Here is a 5868-nt window from a genome sequence, read left to right as displayed (position 1 = left end):
TCTACGCGCGCCAGGGCAGGGGCTGGAGTTTTAAACTGCGTTTCCCGGGCGCCCGGCGCGGGCCCAGACGCTTCCTAATGGCCCTGGTGGCTGCCAATCACGCGTCGCTCCCTCCCCGCCCCGCCCCGCTGGTGCCGCAGCTCCAGGCCAAGGTGGCCCGGGCCCGACAGTCGGTGGATCTGAGCGCCGGGCCCGCGTCCGTCACCTCTCCCGAATCTCTGCTCCTCGATCTCTGGCTCCCGGTCCTGGGATCTCTGCCTCTCTTGGGTCCGCGGAAGCCGCAGGCCGATCCCTGGGGTGTTGAAAGGTCTTGAGAAACCTCTCTCTCCCCTGTCCCAACCCGATGCTTAGCACCTGGGGTCTGTAGAGGTGGCCTGGGGACGCCCCGACGGACTTTCGGCCTCACTGCCCCTTCAAGGTTGGTCTGGAGCTGCGCGCATACATAGGCACGCACACACACCCCTCCCCATCAGTTCCACACCACCTGCAACACTGCCACCCCCGCGCCACCACGCAGCGCCACAGCCCGCACTCTGAACTCGCCGCCCACACACCCCGCGGGTGCGCTGGTTGGCGCTCCTAGCAGCCGCTCACCTGTCTGGCAGCTGGATGTCGGCCTCTGGGCCGAGAGGCTGCGGGCTTGAATTCACGGCTTCACACGCAGCACAGGCACCTGTCGCCGGAACTGGGGGGACACACACACTCCGAGACCGGCTCACATTGGGAAAATCCTGGGCCCGAGGTTGTCCTGCTCTTACCAGCGCTCTGCTTCCTCCAGGCGGGAACTCGCTCACAGGAAGAGGACGTTCTGGGGCCGGCTCTCAACCAGGCAGAGGCTCGGCTTCCCAAAAGGTGTGTGTCTAAGCTGTGTGCCAGGAGGCAGGTGTATGCTACGCCCACACTGCCAGTGGATGCAGGGGTGACAAGTTGCTGTATAGAGGCTCTGGGAGGCTCTGTAGATGTGGCTGTGTGGAGATGGCTGGAGAGGTCTTGGCCAAGTGTGTGGAGGCGGTGGGGTGGGTGGGGAAGGGACCCTGTGCAACCAGCCTTTGGCCTCAGTGGCTGCAACTGTGACTCACATGTTGAGTGTGCCCTTGTGACTGGTGCTCCCATGACCACGAATCCAAGTGCAGCTGTGGGGTTTCCTATGGTGTTGAGTCCTTTGTGTGTGTGTAGCAAGTCCTTGTGCAATTTTCAGCTCAAACGTAGTTGCAAATCCAGGTGGCTGCACACAGGGTGGCCACTCAATCTTGGGACCTAAGCAGCAGGACCCTGGTTCTGGCAGTCCCCCTGGTCTATAAGTGAAGCTCTCCGGTCTAGCTCCTGGGAGCTGGGCTGCTTGCTTAGTGGATCAGGCACTGAGAGGAGCTGATGCTGGCTAGCCAATACTGCCAGTAGATTTTAGGGCCCCAGCCTGGGTTGAGGGCATCAGGAATTTTGGCCTGGGTGGGGCAGAAGGGGCCACAGTCAGATTTGAGGTTTGGGGTCAATCTTCAGTCAGAGTTAGGGGCTTGATGACTGAGGGGGGGTGGGGGGAGCAGTGGGCCTCAGAAGAGAGAGGAGGGGAGAGGAGGGGGCGGTAAGAGGATTAGGCCGCTTAGACCCTTCTCTCCCACCAGGATCCCCCACCCCCACCCCAAAGCTCCAGAAAAGATTTCTTCTGCCAAAGCAAAACCGTTTAGGCTCGATTTAAAGGGACAAGAAAGGCGGAGGCGGGGGCTTTAAATAACCTTTTAATTTCTCTTCAGGGATCCTGGCCCTGTTTGAGAGGGAGTTGAGAGGAGGGGAGGGAAGGGCAGGGCAACCAAGGCTGCCTCTTTGGCTTAGATGATTGGGACTGCCAGTAGCGCTCCACAGCAGCCAGGGAGATGGTGGGAAGGACACTGCGCCCCCACCTGGCTGACCTCCACACATAATCAGGCACACAGATGATTCTGGAGAAAACTGCAATCCCCTGCACACACATACCATCATTCAGTCACACACACAGACAGGGGCAAGGGTGCACATGTGGAAGGGTCACATATGGAGAAACAAAAGAGGGGGCACCAAAATCCCTCCCTGCCATCCCTAATGGTGGAGCAAGGAAGGCTTGCTCAGGTAGGCCTTGTCCCCTCTGCCCCTATTCCCAACTGGGTCTCCCCTTCCAGTAGGAGGGGGCATCATCTTTCTTTGCCCAGGGACTCAACTCCAACTTACCTCCTCCCTAGGTCCCCACCTCAGACAGCACAGGAGCTGGAGGGCAGGCTGGAGGAATGATGACCTCAACTCAGCCTGGCCTGAGTGCACCAGACCTGCCGGAGCTGGGGGAAGGCGGCTTGAGAACCGCACAAGCACTGTTGGTTGGCTGAGGACTACTGAGGCAGTGGGGCATGCGGCTCAGCCAGGCACTCGCTCTGGAAGGAAGTCATCTACCACATAGATTCTAAGTCCAGCTGGGAAACCCTTGCTTGCCTCCTATCCCAGGCTACCGAGGCTCCCACCTGTGCCAGCTGTCCCCATCCCAGAGGTCTGAGGTGGTGTGCGGCTGGGTGGGCAGTATGCTCTGAGCCTCGTAATACAGCCAGTCTTCCACAAACTCAGATCCCCGGATACCTGGAGAAGCCCACACTAACAGGCCAGATCCACTTTCACAGGGACACACATCATGGACAGAGAGAGCTGCAGTCCCTCACTCACTTCCTATCCCCACACATTTCACAGACATTGCAGCCAAGGGCTGTGCTCAGGGCTGGTTGTAGATTCCTGGGTGTGGGGACAAAGCTGGGGGAAAAACAAAAATCCCTAGCAAGCTCCCTTGCTGGGATGGAAAGTCCGGAGGAAAACAGGACAGGACAGGGAAAGTGAACACATCCTTTAGGGAGGCCCGCGCAGGGAAGCTTGATGTGCCACAATGTGGGTGGGTTTTAGTGATTTCACAAAACCATTTTGAAAGTGCCACCATCTAGACAGGAATTAAGAAGCAGAAATGGTTCAGGGCCTTCCTCCTGGGGCCGCCCCACCCGCCTGCCCAGGGATGTGGCTGACACCTTCAAAGGGCTTAAGAGAAAGGCGTCCCCTGAGGAACTGGGGACCTGCCCCCAATACACTTCCCTGGGCTGCAGTCAGTGGTGCATTTCTGGATGTGCTTTTATATTGTTAGAATTCATTTTCCTGTGCTATGAGTATATGAATACATATAAGTATATACTCCGATATTTGTGTGTAATATATACGTGTACACATTTACTTGTGAATGTAGACTGTGCTTATGTGGATTATGTGATTTTGTAAACTCCTGGGTATGTGTTTGTGTGTGTGTGTGTGTGTTTTGGAAGAGAGGTTTCTAAATTGGACTAATGGGGAAGTGGGGAAGGGGTGGGTTTATTTAGGAACTTGGGAAAACTAGGTGCTCACAGGTTCCCGACTGGCCTGGAAACTCAAAGAACACAGGGCCTCCGCTGTCTGCCCAGAGCCACTTTAGGGGCCTAGGTCCCCTTGAAGTCCCAGGTCAGGCCCCAGCCCCACCATCGCGAGTCTCTGAGCTCAGTTTAGAGCAGCGACGCCCAACCCAACCACCCTACCCACCCCAACCCTGTCTGTCCCTCTCTCTCTGTTTCTCTCTCCATTCCCGCCTCCACCCCCGTAAAACTCGGAGTGTCCCAAGCAGCTCACAGCGAGGTTTTGGGGCCGGGTGGGTGGGGTCAGCTAATGCCCCATGGGGCCGCCCTCCCAGCACCTCCCCGCGGGCAGGAGACGTCCTCAAAGAGCCGGAACACGGGGCTGCGGGGAGAAGGCTCGAGCCCGAAACTGGAGGCCGGGACCCTCCCCGCCCCTCCGGAGCAGCCACTGCTGTTTGCGTCCAGAGGAGGCTGGATCCAGGTTCGGGTGCGGGACGCGGGTCTCCTGGGCCCGCTCCCGCCCCCACGGTTGGCGCTCCCCGGGGCAGTGGCTGGGTGGTGGGCGGCTTAGAGCTAATTCGGGAGTTAATGGCAGCGGCCCGGCCCCCCGTGGCCCCCTCCACCTCCCACCCCTACCCGGGGGCCCGGCCGCTGGCCGCCCGCATCTGCGCCGTCCGCGGCGATTCATCATCTTGATCCATGGCGCGAGCTGACGGCGGCCCCGGCCGCGCTGACAAGACTAACAAAGCAATTTGCCACGAGCCATCTCCTGGACAGGTTATTAGCGCGGCCGGCGCTTAAAGAGCCGTCCCCGTCCCCACCCCCACCCCCATCCCAGGCAGGGCAGCTACCGTTCTGTCCCCGCCCTCCGACGGCTATTGCCACTCGCCGCTCAGAGATACCCCCGCGTGTTCCTGACTCTCTCCGACCACCCAAAAGTAACCCGCCCCCCACCATACACACACACACACACACACGCACACACGCACACACGCACACACACACACACACACACACACAAACACACACACCCTGTTAGTTGCCTGCACGTCCCTCCCTTCCCTCGCTCGAGCTGCTGCCTGCTCCACTCCCTCCCTCCAACCCTAGTTCTTCAAATATCCCACGTGCTCCCAGCCTTTCCCCCAATACCCCCAGCCTTTCCCCAATGCTACCTGACTCATCCCCTCCTCACCTCGAGAACTTCCTTACACCCAGCGGGCCTCCCCATTTCTGCCCTCTCTACCCTTCTCCCACCCACCACTCCCAGCAGAGATTGGAAACCCCTACTTATTTGCAGCTGTGGAGTTCGTGCCTCTCCTGCAGTGCCTTTGAGCATGCTAAGTTTATTCTGACCACTCTTGCCCTCAAGTAACTGTACTGTGAGGGGCAGGTAAGGTGGCCTTCAACCCCACTTAACCAGTGCCAGCTAGGGGGCTATGGCTCAGGTGCTCCTGAGCATAGTTCCAGCCCCCCAACCCTGTAGGCAGGCTGCCTGCAGGAAGGCACCGGCCTGGGCTTCCTCTCTGGCTGCACCTGCTCTGGGAAGAAAAGGAGACCAAGTGACCAAGGCATTCCCGCTAAGCAATGCCCCTCCCACCTGGAGAGGCAGATGTGTAAGAGGGCTTTTGGCTGGATCTGTATCTCTCCCTCCATTTTTTTTTTTTTTTTTTTTTTTTTTGAGCTGGAGCCTTGCTCTGGCACCCAGGCTGGAGTGCAGTGGCAGGATCTCAGCTCACTGCAACCTCCACCTCCCGGGCTCAAACCATTCTCCGGCCTCAGCCTCCCGAATAGCTGGGATTACAGGTGTCTGCCACCACATCCAGCTAATTTATTTTTGTATTTTTAGTAGAGACAGGGTTTCACCATGTTGGCCAAGCCGGTCTCAAACTCCTGATCTCAAGTGATCCACCCGCCTCAGCCTCCCAAAGTTCTGGGATTACAGGCATAAGCCACTGTGCCTGGCCTGGATCTGTATATCTCATATGAGTATGGTACACATTCTCATCCCCAAAAACAGAGTGACTGTTTGATGGTCTCAGACAGAAGTCGATTTTTTGAAGGACTTCTCCAGGTAGAGAGGATGTGGCCTGGTGTTTTAGATGTACTATGCAGGTCTGTGAGAAGGGACTGGGCGTGCACCCGTTCACTTGGGGAACACTCAAGTGTGTGTCTGCGTAAAGCCGAGTGTCATTCACATGTGGCGGGGGTGTCAAGTTTGTCCCCCAACATATGTGCCAAGGGATTGCCTTGTATATGCGTGCATTGAGGACTAAGTGTGTCTCTCGTGTGTACAAGGAGGCTTGGGAGAGGCCTGAGTGTGGCACATGTGTGAACATGTCTGTGTACATCTGGGGTAACTGGCCTTCAAACTGGGAAAGAGCCCCCACCTCCTTGTTCACTCTTCTCTCAAATCTAGCCTCAGCATTCCCAAACGGTCAGCCCCCACAGAGTGCTGGGAGAGGCATGGCCCTCTGAGAGCCTTGGGGGA

This window comes from Sapajus apella, unplaced genomic scaffold, assembly GCF_009761245.1.
Source record: "Sapajus apella isolate SASKATOON/1434 unplaced genomic scaffold, GSC_monkey_1.0 scaffold62, whole genome shotgun sequence".
Lineage (NCBI taxonomy): Eukaryota > Metazoa > Chordata > Mammalia > Primates > Cebidae > Sapajus > Sapajus apella.
The sequence above is the reverse complement of the archived record's forward strand: the minus strand, read 5'-3'. Positions refer to the sequence as shown.